Source organism: Giraffa tippelskirchi, chromosome 6, assembly GCF_054371585.1.
Source record: "Giraffa tippelskirchi isolate mGirTip1 chromosome 6, T2T-mGirTip1v1.2.pri, whole genome shotgun sequence".
In the NCBI taxonomy this organism is placed as follows: Eukaryota; Metazoa; Chordata; class Mammalia; order Artiodactyla; family Giraffidae; genus Giraffa; species Giraffa tippelskirchi.
This window is the reverse complement of record NC_137280.1, coordinates 100,222,943-100,241,211: the sequence shown is the minus strand read 5'-3', so window position 1 is coordinate 100,241,211 and position 18,269 is coordinate 100,222,943. Positions and strand designations below refer to the sequence as shown.

Genomic DNA, 18,269 nt, shown 5'->3' with positions numbered 1-18,269 from the left:
GTAGCATCTGATATCCACTACATTCTGTCTTGTAAGAATGATCTGGTTCCATAGCATTTGTATATGTTAAAAAACGTAGTACATGTTCATAGAGGTTGCCTTTATTCCTTTTAGTAAGTGAATACGCACTAAGAGATTTCCATTGCATTCAATAACCCCCTCTCAATTCACATGTCAGAAAACCCTGGATTTATGTGTTTGGGCATTTCGTTTCTTTTTTTGTTTTTCTTTTGTTTCTTCTTTCTCTCTGCTTGCTTCCTTTCACCTCCCATCCCTCTCTCAACTTACAGATAAAGAGCACAGGGCTTGGAACCAACCAGACCTCATTTCAAGACCTGGTCTGTCTTTTGTTCACCACCTTGTTTTGAGAAAGATACTAAATTTCCTCAAGACTCAGTTTTCCCGTCTTAAAAAGAAAGTAATAATCCTTGTCAGAGTAATTTCTATTTAAATGATTTTGTATCTGGGAAGTTCTTAACCATGGTAACTGTTGTTATTATGATTAAATGTTGTTATTATTATCCATATTAATATTTTAGGTCACATTGGAGGCTAACTCTCAAAGCTGATGTCATTGATCACTCAGTGTAGCCCAGTTTCTTTGTCACCTCTCTAGAGCTGATGGGATAGTTTGCTCCTAAGATCTTTTGAGAGGCTGTGTTATTTCAGACACCATCTGTGAATGTCTTAACAAACTGTACAAGAAGCCAGTGGGACCGGATGGTGGTTTTGCCTCTTACAACCCTGGAGTTGTTTGGATATGTGGGATGTGTTTACTTACATCTTCCTACATTTTAAAATGTTGTAGAACTAAATGCCAGCAACAGTTTCTGTCTCCCAACTAGCATACTGGATTTTTAAATTTGATTTCCTCGTTCATTTTTAGATCTTGTCTTAAAAGTACACAGCCAGGTCCTGTCTCGATGAACATTATAGATGAATTTCATGTGGTCAAGTTTCTGAAGAAGAAGACTTCTGAACCAGATTGGGCGTTTCAAAGAATTTCTTATTATCTTAATGACAAACACATAGAAGTCCTGAGGTCTGCCCTCCCCGATGCACACACACGCTCACACATGCACACACATGTTCTTATATCATTGGCTTTACTTTTCTCTATAGCATTTATCCTGTCTGTAACCGTCTTATTTCCTTGTTTATGGTGTTTCCCCTCCATACTCAAAGACTAATAAGAGTACAGCTCTTATATGACGTGTTTTCAATATCCCTAGTGCAAAGCACAGCTGCTGAATTTATGAGTTTTTTGAACTAATGAATGAAACTATGTGACGTGCCAATGCCTGGCTCATAACCATGCCCCTGTAAATGTTTGTTCGTTTCTCTTTCTTGAATCGTCTTTGCATGAACTTCTGATGTTTGAAGTCCGCCAATGGATGCATTTCTCAGATGACTCAAAGCATATTTAAGAATTTATAGCTCTTTTGTTTCACTCTTGAGGATGACTTAAAAAAAAAAAGAACAAGTTAAAGAAAACCAGACCACCGTTTGCACTTACATTGTAAAATCAGTTATTTGAAAACATATGCTATATATATGACGAATATATAACACCCATCTCATCTTCTCTCAGACAATAAAGTTCTAGGGGCAGTACTCCTCCTTGTTTAAATTGATTTTTCTTAAGCTAGCTTTTTTTCCATAAAAATTCATATCCGTGCATGGATTTAAAAAGTCAAACAGTAACTGTACAATGACATGAAAGTCTCTTTGCCACCTCAGACCCTTTGGCTTCATGCCCAGAAATGATCAAGTATTTGATTTGCAGTAACTTAACAGTAAAATATTTGGAAACATTTTTAACTCTTATGCCAGCATCAACGTGTGTGAATGAATGAATACTACATTCACTGTTATAACCGTTGGTTATTTTTCCCCACTTAAAAGTATGCATCTTTAAGATGTTACTAGACTACTACACGAGGATTTACTTCTTTTTAAAAACCAACTGTGAGGTGTTTCATTGTGTGGACATAATTTCATTTATTGATTCAGTCTGTAAACGAACATTAAGATAGTTTTAGCCTTTGCTTTAAAAACAATGCTGAAGTGTTACTAAAATACTTTTATATACACATTTAAATATATCTACTGGGTGAATTTTTGAAGCAAAATGTTAGGTCAAAGGATATGTGCTTTCTCAGTGATAATAGACCTTGCCAAATTTTATTGCAAGTCAGTTGCCACAATTTATGTTCCTTCCATGAGTTTCTTCTGAAAGCACCTTTCATGCCAGCTACTCACCAATATTGTTTATGATCAGTCTTTTTGAATTTTGTTAGTCTGACTAGTGAGAAGTGGCAGGTCCCTCTTCAGCTGTTTTAACTTGCATTTTTTAATTATGTAAGAGGCTTTTCTTACTCATTTGTAGGAACCCTTCATTCGGTAAGAAAACTGGTCCTTTGCCATATGTGGCAAAATTATTTTTTCAGTTCGTTGTTGGCCTTTTAAAAAGTTTCTATAATATTCTTCATGAACGATTTTTAAAAATACATAGGTATTAAATTTTTCTAAGGTATCTGCTCTGATATCCCCTTCTCAGTGGTCTCTCAAGGCACCCATTAATAGCACTTAGCATAGTATATTCCATCTTTTCTGATTATTCATCTAATTTCTGTCTTGCTTGTTGGACTATAAACCCTACAAGGTCAGGCACTGTCTTTTTGCAACTCCCTGTCGTGCCTATCACATAAAATAGCGCCTGCCTACTATTAAGAGTCTCTATGGAAATGTTTGTTGAGGGAATAAAGGAGGGAGGTAATAAGTAATAACATAATTCATTAACCTCAAGTATGTGAGTATGTTCAGAGTGTCTATTTATCACAGGCTCAAGTCTCATTGGCATATAAATGTATCTTTAAAAAGAAAAAAAAATTATCCTCAATCCAGTTTATGTCAGTACAAATCTTTGAAAACTATATTTGAAATCATTTCATATTTGCTCTAAGAGCTACTGGTTTTTGTAAGGCTGTGGCTTATTTTGTTGTCATTTCTCTCTTACACAGAATCACTTTGTTCATTCAGAAACCTAAAATCTTTCGCCTGCCAAGAAATTTGTGATGAATTTCAGCATTATGTCTCACTAGCAGCTAACTTTGAATAGTGGTGAAAAATATTTTTCATAAAGATGATCACTGTATTCAAAGAACTCATGACTTTTTAAAAGAAGAGACACTTAGTTTTCTAAGATAATGATGAAGAATAATAAATATTTTACCTTCCGTTGCTTTTTGGGAGAGATAAGGGCATGCTTCCTGGAAAAAATCTCTTTTTCCATCTTAAGAGATGGAAACTAAGGTTTAAAAGCATCTTAGGATTTTGATGTAAACTTTTGAAAGTCTGCACTATAAAATAACACTTTTACTAACAGGTCCAAATAACTAGGTAAATAGAGTGAGGATGCATAATCTTTATTTGCCTGTCTGTAATTTAAGAGTTAATGACTAGAATTATCTCTGATTTTAAATTTCAAGTCAACCAAAACTTATACTTGATTTTAAAAATTCACATTATTTCTGCTAGTTTAAAAGATCTTTCTAACATGGATTTATATTCAGATGTATTATGCCTACTACCTTTTAATTATATATTCATTGTATTCATTATGTATTCATATTCCCTGTCACCCTCCCCCCCTCCTGCTCTTCCTCCCCAAACTAAGTGACCTACAGCCTGACAGTTATTTTACAGACTATAGTAAAAGCAAGGCACACTTCTGGGGTTCTTTTTGATGTGTGTGCTTAAAATTTAGGCAAAGGGCTCCACCTCTCAACCCTCAGTTTCCTTGGAGGTTGAATTCATTTTTACAGCAAAGAAAAGGCTATCTGAGAAATAGTCTTGATTCAAAACATTTTAGACTTAGGGTTTCGTTGGAATTCATTTTTTTTTAATTCTCCTTTTTCCTTTAAAGACATTCGGTAAGTGGGCCACTGAAGAAATTGCCAAATGATGGAGATGTTGACAATAACACATTAGGCAATGTCCTCTTGTGCCTGTGGCAGAGATGTGTACGAGGGTCCAGTGAAGGGCCTGGGATGGGAACCAAGATAAACAGGACCTCACTGAGTATGTCTTTACCTCCTTCCTTTGTTCCACAAGAAGAGTACTAAGTGAACATTCTGTGAGAATTGATGTGTTTCTTCTAGTAAGAGGGTAGGGTAATAGGTATAGAGTAATTTAAAAACTTGTGTATTAGCTGTTTTCCATAGTGATTTCATAAAAATTAATAGCATATTATTTTTAAAAGATCCTTATGCTCATAAAACGGAGAAGTCACTGGCAACCCACTCCAGTACTCTTGCCTGGAAAATCCCATGGACGGAGGAGCCTGGTGGGCTGCAGTCCATGGTGTTGCTAAGAGTCGGACACAGCTGAGCGACTTCACTTTCACTTTTCCTTTCCATGCATTGGAGAAGGAAATGGCAACCCACTCCAGTTTTCTTGCCTGGAGAATCCCAGGGACGGCAGAGCCTGGTGGGCCGCCGTCTATGGGGTCACACAGAGTTGGACACGACTGAAGTGGCTTAGCAGCAGCAGCATGCACGTAAAAAATATCATCTCTGAATATGCACTGACCAATAGCTTTCTGTGTTTTTCGGTTAGGGGACTACAAATGTCTGTATGCCTGCAACTGACAAAGATTTAACCCACACAGCCATAATCCTATGTAAACCAAAAAGGGCCCCCCCCCAAAAAAAAAGGTAGCTCAAACAGTTAAAATTCTGCCGTGTTGCCTTTATGTTATTGATGTGTAAGCCAATCCTCATATTTACATTTGAATTACTCTCTATACTCTTGTTCTATTCTTTTTAACCCATGACTTAATAGCAATGAAAGATGACATTCTATTGCCTATATATGAAGGTAGGGCAAGGTGGTTTCCTTCTATGTCTCTTAACTGTTGTCTCTTAAGAGAACCATTATGGGTCTCTGCCTTTTATAGCCCAGGGTTCAGGACAAATTCTACAAAGCCTTCGTAGTCAGGGGATAGACTTTATCGAGACGGTATCCCTAGTCAGGGATCAACAAGAGAAGAGCAAGTGCGGGGCCCTCGCTTCCTCCTGTTTGTTGTTGTTGTTCAGTCACTCAGTCATGTCTTTCTCTTTAAGACCTCAGGGACTGCAACACGCCCAGCTTCCCTGTCCTTTACTACGTCCTGAAGTTTGCTCAAACTCACGTCCATTGAGTTGATGATGCCATCCAACCATCTCACCCTCCGTCACCCTCTTCTGCTCCTGCCATCAGTCTTTCCCAGTATCAGGGTCCTTTCCAATGAGTTGGCTCTTTGCATCAGTGGCCAGAGTATTGGAGTTTCAGCATCAGGCCTTCCTGTGAATATTCAGGGTTGATTTCCTTTCGGATTGATGGGTTTTATCTCCTTACAGTCCACAGGACTCTGAAGAGTCTTCTCCAGTACCACAGTTCTAAAGCATCAATTCTTCGGTGCTCAGCCTTCTTTATGGTCCACCTCTCACATCTGTACCTGATTACTGGAAAGACCGTAGCTTTGACTATACGGACCTTTGTTGGCAAAGTGATGTCTCTGCTTTTGCTTTCCATAGAGAAATGTGTCAAGGCTGGGTGCTTCTGGGGACATTGTTTAGAGGAGGATACACAGGCTGATGGGTGCCAGGGAGCCTGAATTTAGGATACCAGCCGTTTAAAAATCTGGAAATGCCAGCCGCCCTGTGTTGCAGACGTTTCATCCTCTAAGATATTCCAATTCTCTCTGTAGTAGAGACAAGTCATGGGAAGCTGAGCCGCCTGGTCCCTCCTGTCAGGAGACAGGGGAACTCCCATCACAGCCAACTCAGTGTCTAAGCAGCCAGGATATTCTCAGAGTCATTTTCAGACAATCCTGAGCCTCATACTGTAATGCAGGGGCCCCTGAGAGCAGATTAGAGTCTAAAGAGACAAATTTTAATAGTTGGAACCTTGACATATATTGTGTTTTCCTTCTTTCTTTCTCTATCTCTTTCTCTCTCCCTTCCCTCCCTTCCTCCCTCCCTTCCTTCTTTCTTTCTCTCTTGGTAGGTTTTTTTTTTATTTTTTATTAATACATAGCCACCTTTCCAGTGTAACTGATGTGCTCCCAAATTGTTTTATAAACACTTTCATTTCTTTGTTTTTGAATTACTGTTTCTGATTCCTCTTTGTCTAAATTTCCTGTGTCCAGTCTCAGTTTCCTCTTGTCCCTTTGCACAGGAATGTTATCTGGATGTCTCAGATAACTTCCTACTCAAACTGATTTGGTCTAAGCTGTCCTGTATCAACTGATCTCAGCTGTGTGTATTGTGAGAAGCCGTGCCCTGCTTTCTGATGTTGTTATGGGATCGTTGCCCATTGAATTATTAGGACTCCAGATGGGAGGTCCATGACAGTCCAGGTTGTTGTTTTCAAAACTGTAACGTGGTTAGCAGCATGATTACTCAGGTCATGAGTTTTTCATAAGGAACATGCCATGTGATAATCAACTTTGCTGGTATGTAAAGGGGATGTGTGATGTCTTCGTTTCCTTTGGATGGGCCTGCATGCCTGCTGAGTCGTTTCAGTCATGTCCAACTCTTTGCAACCCTGTGAACTGTAGCTCACCGGGCTCCTCTGTCCATGGGATTCTCCAGGTAAGAATACTAGAGTGGGTTGCCATGCCCTCCTCCAGGGGATCTTCCGAACCCAGGGACCAAACCCGAGTCTCTTATGTCTTCTGCATTGGCAGCTGGGTTCTTTACCGCTAGTACCACCTGGGAAGCCCCATGGATGGGCACATGGCTTTAAAAGAGCCATATACTATGGTTCCTGGTGGGGGTTAGTGTGGTTAGAGTGACCTTTCACCCTCTCATCTGGTAGATGATTACCCTTAATGGTGAACTGATTATTAAGGAAAAATTTGCAGGAAGCCTTATCTCAGGGACCTTGTTGTAGTGGGGTGGCTCAGGTTAGATTTGGCCAAGGGCAGGGTAACACTGGGCCCTGTGGGTGGCCGTCTTGCTCCTGGGCAAAGTGGGGGAAAAAGATTCCATTCCCTTCTGTCCTTGGCTCATGTGCTCAGGAGGCAAAACAGAGAAGGGTGAGCCAGACAGGATAAAACAATATTTTATTAAAAAATAATCCCAAAGAATAAAAGGAGAAGAATTTTACAGTTCTTCTGTGGGCAACTTGAGATGTTGTGGTCCAGTTTTCCTGAACTTTTTATAAGGAGGAAAATTAAATGTCCCATGGTAGGGCTGGTTTATGAGCCTAATGCGCATGCATGCTAAGTTGCTTCAGTTGTGTCCAACTCTTTGTGTCCCTATGGACTTTGGCCCACCAGGCTTCTCTGTCCATGGGATTCTCCAGGTAAGAATACTGGAGAGGGTTGCCATGCCCTCCTCCAGGGGATCTTCCTGACCCAGGGATTGAACCTGCAACTCCTGCATTGCAGGCAGATTCTTTACTGCTAAATCACCAGGGAAATCCATATGTACCTTAAAGCACCCAAAAGTTACTTCTGACCTATACGGATTTTTTTTTGAAATACCATCCTTTAAGATGTCATGAATCAATTTTTATTTATTTATTTATTTTTTCCTGCTGGGAAATGTTTATTTGCCACTAAATCACCCAGGCATGCTACAATTACAAGAAAGGCACAGGTCATTTTTCCTTTCCATACTTCAATGTCGACAGCATCTCCTCAATCATAAGTATTACAAAAGAAGGTAAAAAAAAAAAAAAAAATCACATTTTACAGATCTTAGACTTGTCTTTAGCATTAGCTCAAATCTTACCATCTTCTAAAAACAGTTCTCCTGTCAAACTCATCAGCTAAAAGTTCTATCCAAGCAGTGAGAAGATGGCCTTTGCTAGCCCGTGGCAATTCTTTTCTGATTTGTCTTAGCTAGTTAGTGCTGAACAGCAGAATGAGGCTTGAACTGCAGGGGTGGGGGTGAAGGGGGAGCAAGAGTTAATTTCCCCCAGTACAAGATGACAGCTGAAGCTTGATGGGAGAGCTGAACTGGAGAGACTTGAGGGAAGGGTCCAGGCCCTGTATTCAGTCAGAGTCACTGCTGGAAGAGGAGGAGGAGGAATGCTTGCCATGCTTATGGTGTTTCTGCTTCTTTTTATGAGCTTTCTTCATTTTTTTGTGCACCTTCTTGTCAATCACTATTCCTGGTCCTACTATACCAGGAACCAATGGATTCACAGGACACATGCCAGGGCCAGGTGGTGGGTATGGAGGGGGGTAGGGACCTGAGGGCTGGCATCCTGGATATCCTGGCTGTGACACAGTATGACAGGGCCCACCAGGGGGAAAGGCTGGATTCCCCTGGGGTGCTCCTAGGGGAGTGGGAAAGGGGCCTGGAGGAAAGGGAGGGTTGGCAGGTGGTGGATGGGCAGGATTGCAACCTCCAGGATACCCAGTGTTAGGGGGGTGTGGAAATGGTCCTGGCTGCCTGGCATTGGGATTCCACATGTTCAGATGTTTCCTTTAGCCCAGGAATGGAGAAAGAAGGAAACTGGGATATCTAGATGTCCGGTCACTCTTACACCACCGCCTGGGCGGACTTGTGCTTCTTAGCCTCCCTCACTGCCTGGTAACCCGGAATCAATTTTTATATCTTTTATTTTTTTAGGATGATTTATTCCTTTACTTGTTGGAAAATAGATGTTAAAGAATTAGTATTTTTGATAACTTAGTATAGAATTTCATATTTACCTCATGTTTAAATCAGAAAAGCATTGATGCACGAGTTTTACCGGTAGTCAGTATAGCTATGATGCTCACTGTTGAAAAGTAGTGACTTCAGAGTTATGGTGACAATTACTGTGGTCATTTTAGTGCTGAGATTTGAGATTCAGAAAACTTATTTCCTTTATTAAAATTGATATATAGGAAATTCAGTAAATTTTTAATAAGCTAGAGTACATTTTATAAACATCTTATTCTTGGTCCACACTGCATAGAAAAGTTACTGTGTGAGAGATGTTCGCTTTTTTTTTTCCTTCAGCCTTTATTGAGGTCTTAAATGATGAATGAAATTTTAAGATTTTTAAAGTATGCATATATATATATATACACACACATTGTAAAAGGATTTCCTCCTCGATCACCTCCCATATTTATCTGTGTGTGTGTGTGTGTGTGTGTAGGAGAACATTTAAGTTTTACTCTCTTAGCAAATTTCCATTATAAAATACATATCATTAACTATAGTTACCATATAATACATTAAATCATCATAACTTGTTAATCATATAGCTAGAAGTTTACCAGCCTTTCCTTATTTCCCCTGTCCCCCACCTCCAACAATCCCTTTTCTACTCTGTTTCCAAGAATTTAGCATTTTTTCTAAAAAGGATTCCGCATATAAGTGATACTATGCAGTATTTTTCTTCCTCTGTCTGACTTATCTCACTTAGCATAATGTCCTCAAGTTCCATCCATGTTGTCACAGATAGCAGGATGTTCTTTCTGAAAAATAGTCAGAAATATTCATGGCTGAATGATATTCCATTTTATACATACCATATTTATTTTTGTCCACTTATATTGGTTCCAAGTCTTAGCTGTAGTGAATCATGCTTTTTAATGAACATGCGAGTACAGATATCTCTTTGAGATTCTGTTTTTATTTCTGTTAGGTACATTGCCAGAACTGGGATTCCTGTATCATATAATAGTTCTATTTTTAATTTTTTGAGGAACCTCCATACTGCTTTCTGTAGAGGTTGCACCAATTTACATTCTCATCAACAGTGCCAAAAAGTTCCTTTTGCTCCACATCCTCACCAACACTTATTATCTCTTGTGTTGTAAAGGATAGTCATTCTTAGGGGTATAAGGTCATACCTCAAGTGGTTTTGATTTACACACTCCTGATTAATAATGTGGAGCACAATTTTATGTACCTGTTGACTATATTTAATGTTTTCTTTGGGAAAATGTCTATTTAATAATCTTCCCATTTAAAAATTAGATTGTTTAGTTCTTTGCTCTTGTGTTTTGTGAATTCTTCATGTATTTTGACTAGTAAAGCATGTCATGCGGGAGTTACAGGTTCAATCGCTGGGTCAGGAAGATCCCCTGGAGGAGGGCAAGTAAGTTAACATGATTTGCAGTTTCTCCCATTCCATAGGCTGTCTTTGCATTGTGTTCATGGTTTCCTTTGCTGTGCAGCTTTTTAGTTTGACATAGTGCCACTTACTTATTTTTACTTTTGTTGTCTTTACTTTTGACATCAAATCCAAAAAAATCATTGCTAAGACTGATGTCAAGGATCTTAAGTTTTCTTCTAGGAGTTTTACAGTGATAGGTTTTACATTTAAGTTTTTAATCCATTTGGAGTTGATTTTTGTGGGTAATGTAAGAGAGGGGTGTAGATTCATTGTTTTGCATGTGGCTGTCCAGTTTTCAGAACATTTTTAATTGAAATTTTAGAATTGACCCAAATCTCTCATGTAATATGGATATTTATTCATTTAAAGACTAGTTTGATGGGATAGCCTTTTTGTTTTCTTTTTGTTTTTCCTTTGAGAATGTTATTTATTTGAGATATGTACTAGGAATATGTTTTGAAACATGTGAAGCTATTGAGAAGTTAAGCATTTTCTGAATATATGTGATCTTTAAACTTGCTTTATACTGTAAACTTTGAAATGCTAGAATGTAGGAAGGAATTTGCCTCTTGTTTGTTTTTGGATTCTCCATATAGTGACCAATCAACTACTTTTCTTAAATTAAACTATCCTTTTTTCTTATCTGATCCGTAGTATGAGATTGATTGTGGCTAATAGTGAATAATGCAACATCTTTTATTAAATAAACTTATATTTTGCAATATTTAAAATTTTTATATCTTTGAATGTCAGTGATATAGTTCTATATACTTGGAAAATTTTAATTCCTCTAGAGTAGATAAGTAAATAGGAACTTGATCTTTATTAATGACTAAATGATAAAGTAAAAAAGTGACTAAAATATAGAAGCTAGAGTTACCCAGCTATTTCTGTTTTTCCTATTTTTTTATTTGTTAATAACATCTGCTTGAACAGGGAAGAGATAGGATGAGGAAAACATATGAGATTTGATTAGGATGAGAATGTGAAGACCTAAATATATTTCAGTTTTCAAATTGGTATTTGTGGATTGAGGAAGTTCTGAGTTATTTATTTGCAAATCTCTAAAAATCAATCATTTTCAATATGAATATTTTATTTTAAAGTGATTTGAATACTGTTTAGGAGATGGGGAAATAAAATTTATGATACTAGAAGATAATAACATAGGACTTGAATATACTTGTCACTTTAAAATTATATTTATGCATGTTTTAATTTATTTTCTTTGTAACCTAATATCCTTACAATCTCAATCTTATTTTGTATGTAGCATTTTTTTATGATATATGAGTAACTTTATGCCATTATGTCAAGTATTGGATTAGGTGAATATTATTTCAATGTTATCTGAAGATGATGGTTTGTGTGTATATTTAAAATTAGTAATTTGAGAATTCTATTTCAACAGCACATGTTAAAACTCTATATAAACCTTTTAAAAGATAACTATAGAGTCTGGTTTTGCAAAAATCACCATCATTTAGATTAATAAATTAGCCAAGACTTTTAAAAGTTATAGTTTAAAAGAAGCTATTATTATTATTGATAAAAGTTAATTTTTAAAAGGTCACTTCTGTAGTAAATATTTCTGTATATGACTCAACACAGTACTGAATTTCAATTTCATTTTACATTAACATTCTGGAGATATGGAGCTTTAAAAACCTGTGATGTTTTAAAATTAATTATTTCTTTCTAACTGAATTTTTAATCTATAGATATTTCTGGTAAGATTTCAAATTAAAGTGCTAGAAAAGAGCCTAACAATCTTTATTATATCTGTTTAGAGCTACAGTCAGATAATAATGAATAACTTCTGCCCTAAGAACTTTGGCACTCTCAACTGCAAATTGGAAATGTGATCAGCTCTAAAGCTTTCTATTGAAGGAGGGAGGTATTGCACATGTAATTCCCCAAATAATTTATTTTTGGCTATAGAATACATTAAGTCATACCTTTTTTCTTTTTCATTTATCCTCATTATACTATCAACAGCACATACTCATCTCCTCCCTTGCCTCTTTAGAGTATTCCTAAAGGTAACAGAAATCCCAGAGGATCAGGCATGGAACTTGGTCTGCTTGGCAAATTGTACTTAAAAAGATAAAATAAAAAAACACATGATTACACACAGTGGTGTGTGTGGAAAATGTGTGCCAAAAATAATCTAAGTATTGCAGGAAGTAGGTGGGTATTTGGGATACTGGGGGTTTTAGAGTGGTCAGTGAACTCATGCTCTTGGATTTTATACTTGATTATCACCTTCAGGACTGAGCTCAAAAAGGCAGAAAACAAAGAGGAACATTTTCCAAACAGTGGAAATTTGGGTTAAGATGTCGAGTTAGGACTGTGCATAAAATGTTTGTCTGGATGAGGACGAGGTCATGTAGTGTGACACAAGGTGATAGAGATGGAGCGGTGTTAGGCTGCAGAGTTGGTTCTCTGGCTTCTGAAAGTCTCTGGGTTGAGGGCAACAAGTGCTAAAGAACCAGTTGTGTCATGAATCAGAAGGCGGTAAGCTTCATGAGGCTCTGGGCTGGGGTCATGTGTTTGAAAATGTTTTATGAGGTTAACAGTTTATGCTACAGATTTTGACAATATTTAAACTGTTAATAAAGTTTTGTATTTTCTAAAATACTGTATTGAATTACCCAAAAGATAGATGAAGCACAGGTGTGGCACATCAGCAAAATATCCTCAAAAAATCTTATAGAAGACTTTGATATCTTTAAGAAAGGCATTGCAGTATTCATTAGTGGAAAAAAAATCAGAGCTTTATACTTTAAAATTTTATTATTGTCATTTAAGTTGCATATAGGAAGGGTTTATATTTTTATTGTTTGAGGCCTCTAAGAATTTATCTAATCCTGTGTAGATATAATCAGTAAGGAGGGGTCCCTAACCTATAGTGTTGGATGACCTGTGTGGCTCAGCTGATAAAGAATCCATCTGCAATGCAGGAGACCACGGTTCGATTCCTGAGTGGGGAAGATCCCCTGGAGAAGGGAAAGGCTACCCACTCTAGCATTCTGGCCTGGAGAATTTAAAAATGATCCCTTTAAAGAAAAAGAATCAGACTCAGTAGGTCTGGAGTGGAGCCAGTCTGCCTTTCTAACAAGCTCACAGGTGATACCAATGATGTGTCCTTGGATTACACTTTGAGTAATCAAATGGAATTTTCAACAAGTTAGTTTCTTAATGCAGTCATGTAAGGATGTGAGAGTTGGACCAAAAAGAAGGCTGAGCACTGAAGAATTTATGGTTTTGAACTGTGGTGTTGGAGAAGACTCTTGAGAGTCCCTTGGACTACAGAGATCAAGCCAGTCAATCCTAAAGGAGATCAACCCTCAGTACTCATTGGAAGGACTGATGCTGAAGCTGAAACTCCAGTACTTTGACCACCTGATGCAAAGAACTGACTCATTGGAAGGGACTCTGATGCTGGGAAAGACTGAGGGCAGGAGGAGAAGGGGGCCATAGAGGATAAGATGGTTGGATGACATCATCAACTCAGTGGACATTAGTTTGAGCAAACTTTGAGAGATGGTAAAGAATTGGGAAGCCTGGTGCGCTGCAGTCCATGGGGTTGCAAAGAGTTGGACGCAACTAAGTGACTGAACAAGTTTCTTAATGTGCAGTGCATGGAAAACAATATACACCTTGTTGCTGGTGTTAATTTGTATTGAAAATACTGTCCTAAGATTCTATCCAGGTACCTTTAAATACTGTCAAAAATTCAGCATTCTCTTATGTTTTTCCTTTATGTCGTTTGTTTATTTAGTTACTAATCTGTTGTGAAGGGCAAAAAGTTGTAAAAGATGTTATCATCACCCTTAAGAAATTTCCGTTTAAAAGGGAAGATAAAGACACAATCAGGAAATTAGGCCGTGCATAGATTGTATGATAGATCCTGTGTGTAGAGTGAGTCGATAAAGCTGAGTGGCATACCTGATGTTTTTGTGTATCCACCATTTCATAAGTGTTAATGACAATTCAAGGAGAAGAGCCCTCGAGTGCCTGAAGCATAGAGATCACACTGAGGATTACTTAGACATGAGGCCAGAATGGTGTCTTTGACCTAGGATTTCTGCTTGCATTTTATTTAGTAGGCAATGGACACCATTCAGTAAAGGCTCTTGAGGTTGTAGAGGAGATTGGGGAGGAGGGCTGGTATGGGAAAGATGATCAAGAGATACATCAGAATGGGGTGTGGTATAGGTGAAGTTGGCGAGGACCTGAAGAGAGCTGGGTCTTAGGAGGCTACTGTAACCAACTGATCATGATAAGGAGGAACAGGATGAGGGCAAGAGCCAGGAAAATTGAAAGACACTGAGATAACCCAGATTTACCTTTTTTTTTTTTTTTAAACTACTTGCTTTATGGTATTTGAAGTCCTTTGAGGGAAAGCATAGCGTTGGCAGTATCTTTGTTTGCGGAGATGCAGATACAGAGGTTTGAGTGTGAAAGGTCTGCATTTAGGGTGCTGCCTGCCTCCAGATACTCTGGAGTTTAGTGGCTGTGCCACATTTGGATTCCTGCTGCTTGTTTTTCCCCAGTCAGAAACTGAGACTCCCTAACAAGCTAGTCTCTCGGTTGCCTCAGGCTTTCTTGAGTCATTAACGTCCCCCACTGCTTCTCCAGCAGGTCTTTTAGTGTCTGCAGGCACTGACTGGGGTGGTGGTAAGGATGGAGGTTCATCCTGATGGCAGGGGAAAGCAATGAAAGTGAAAATGTTGCTTCGCTGAACTGATCTCCTGAGAAGTCCTTATTATCTTTATTTTCTCCAATAAGAAATTTGACAGGCTCTCACAAAGTCTCTTTTCAAGGAAATCTCACCCCATATTCCTTTCTCTTGACCAGTGTTTACACTTACTTATTGTTTTCTTCAGACATCTTGAATGCTAAGGTTCTGAAACAAATTTTTTAAATGTCTCTAAACAATCTTTTGTTGCAAAATATAAAGCTTACTAAAACATAGCTTTGGAACCTATTTAAATACAAAATTAAACAGGGACATTAAGTGGATTTAACACAGGAAATTCAGAAAGTAACAAAAGTAACAAAAACAGCTTTGTTTCCACTTCCAGTATTGCCAGAAGAGGAGAAAATCAACCCTAACCCTCTTCAAGCCTCTTGAACAAGGAAACTTACTCTTGGGAGAATGGGGCTGAAGGACATGCAATTCCTTTGTAGTAACTGCTGTGTTTCCTGGGAAGTGGCCTGGGGGTTACAGCTGGGTGCCCGCTGCCTGGTCATCTCATGTGGGAATTGCCATTGAAGACTGCAGAGATGCTCTTTTTAGGTTCTCTTATTTTTAATTTTTTAATAGCAAACTTCTCCTACCTCAGCTGTTTTGCTTTCCTCCTTAAAGAGAGAATATGATTTGATATATGTTTAAATAAGTCATATTAACTCAGTAGAAAGCAGGTCCTTATTTGCTGGATGAATCGCTATGTCTCTTGCCTAGATAGACTTCTCCTGGTGTTTTAATGAGCATCCAGAAATGTTGCTTTTTACATTGAAAGCATCCATCTATTTCCAACTATTTAACATACTTGATAAATAATGAAATGTAATTGAGATAATAAACACTTCTGTAGTACTCTGCTTCTGGTTCAGCCTGTACTTTTCACAGGATGCTGTAACTCTGTCTCTTGAAGTGAACATATTCTTGTTATGAAAGACTTTGTGGTGATTCTGCTAGGTCAAACAGATTTCTTAGAGTTTGGTTATTTAGAAAAATGATTTGACATCCTAACTACCAGCCAGCCTTGTTGAATTTTTGTGGCTCTAGCCTAATATTTCGTCTAGAAAATATTTTTTTTTCAAAATATGTCATGTTGTCATTTAAATAACAGTCTCTACATCTGCTTATTAAAAAGCAGAGACATTACTTTGCCAACAAAAGTCTGTCTAGTCAAAGCTTTGGTTTTTCCAGTAGTCATGTGTGGATGTGAGAGTTGGACTATAAAGAAAGCTGAGCGCAGAAGAATTGATGCTTTTGAACTGTGGTGTTGGAGAAGACTCTGGAAGAGTCCCTTGGACATCAAGGAGATCCAACCAGTCCATCCTAAAGGAGATCAGTCCTGGGTGTTCATTGGAAGGACTTATGTTGAAGCTGAAACTCCAATACTTTGGCCACCTGATGCTAAGAACTGACTCATTTGAAAAAACCCCTGATGCTCGGAAAGATTGAAGTCGTGGGGAGAAGGGGGCGACAGAGGATGAGATGGCTGAATGGCATCAGTGACTCAATGGACATGAGTTTGAGTAAGCTCCAGGAGTTGGTGATGGACAGGGAAACCTGGCAAGCTATAGTCCATGGGATTGCAAAGAGTCAGACATGACTGAGCTACTGAACTGAACAGAACTTAGCATCTGCTTATTTGAGGAGTTCTTACAGCTACCATCAACATGGCAATATTATTAGACTGTAACATACATTCTAGAACAACTCATTTTGCCCTTGTCTGTCTTTTCCCTTGCCTCCTCTTGTGATCTTTATTTCCATGAATGGCAACATCAGCTTCTCCATCACTAAGCCAAGAAAACTGGGCATCCTTTGCCTTCCAGAACGCATTCATCTCCCTCAGTTATTACCTGATTGATCTTATCTCCCAAATATCTCTTATTTCCATCACTTCTCCACTCAATTCTTTCTTCCCACTTGGATCCTCTTTTCCTTAGTTCAAATCCCTCTCTCTTCTCACTTAGATTATTGCAATTTCTATCTAATTAATCTATTTCCAGACTGGCCAGTCTTTCTGTAGATTTATCCCACAGATGACAACCTGGTTCATGTTTTCCTGGTAGAACTCATTTTGGTTTTTGAAACTAAAGCATCATAGAATATTTTCATTTGATCTTTGGATTGGAAAAGTTTGTACGATTTTAATTTAGTAAAGATGCCTTAAGTTGAGTACCAGCTAAAAGTTTGTGCATCTTTGATATCACTGAAATGAGAAGCTATGATACTCTTCACAAAGCTTTGTGGTTTCACAATCATATTGTTCTATCTGGAAATATAATAATAGTCTGTAGGTATTTAAAATATGCTTTAGAAAGTCTGTAGTTATTTAAAATATGCTTTAGAAAAATGTTAAGGATTTGGGTTGATTTATTTATTATGCATTATAATTCTTTCCACTTGAAATAATGGAAAATAAGCTCCAATGAATGCTTTACTGAAGAATATCAGAACATCTTATTTTCATGGGTTATTGATGTTAAGAATGAGATGCATATACTTTCTCCACACTGTTGTCTTAGAGATCTTACTAAAACACAAATTTGATCCCCCCTATTAAATTTTTTCCAGTTCCCCCACATCTTACTGATTAAAGTTCATAATCTGCTCACTTGAAGAAAGCCTTCTGTACCTCCTTGAGACTTTCACATTGCCTTTCTGGTGGTCTTTTTCCACCCACAACCACATGTGTCTGAATCACCTGAGATGCATATTAAAATTTTTAATTCCCAGACTGTTTGCCAGATCTGCAGAATTAGAGACTCTGGGAGTGAGGCCTAGGAATCTGGACTCCACCCCAAGTTCATAAACATGAAATCACTGACTTTCATCCAAGGAGTAAATAACTTTGGCTGATGAAGTGCTTGTGTTGTTCCCCTGGGAATCCCTTTGCCTCTTCTGCTGATCCCCGCCCAGAGATGCTACATGTCTGCGCTCCGATCTGTCCTTGTACAGACTTTTATCTACTTTCCTCCACACCATAACATTTTCAGTTATTTACAGGTTTTTCCTTCTCAGCTTTCTTGTAGGCTCACAAGAAAAGGAGAAGGAGCTGTGTTTCATTCAGTGTCCCCAGAATTTGGTGTGCAGTGAATATCCGTAAAGAAGTGACTGTCAAATATTAATAGATAAATAAAATCGTATAATTGGATTTATAAGATAATAATCCTTGGAGGCAGGATATTTGTTTATTTGTTGCTATATTTATATTTATGTATTGCACTTTTGTTTTCTTTATTACTTGCTTAAGATGATGGGTTTAATCACAAGAATCTTGTCCTGATTCACTCTCCAATAAGTATATATTACCATCTACATAATCTTATTAATAGCTCAGGAATCATGGCTAAGTATGGGCTTCCCTAGTAGCCCACTGGTAAAAAAATCTGCCTGCAAAGCAAAAGAT

General features: G+C 38.0%; 1 protein-coding gene and 1 pseudogene across 1 annotated transcript in view; one reads left to right on the top strand and one right to left on the bottom strand.

The window, feature by feature from the left end:
* Nucleotides 1–18,269, top strand: part of CHSY3 (chondroitin sulfate synthase 3) — a 276,544-nt gene that overhangs the window by 82,503 nt on the left and 175,772 nt on the right. The gene's annotated exons all lie outside the window — the stretch shown is intronic.
* LOC145511212 (proline-rich protein 13 pseudogene) lies at nt 7,789–8,538 on the bottom strand (annotated as a pseudogene).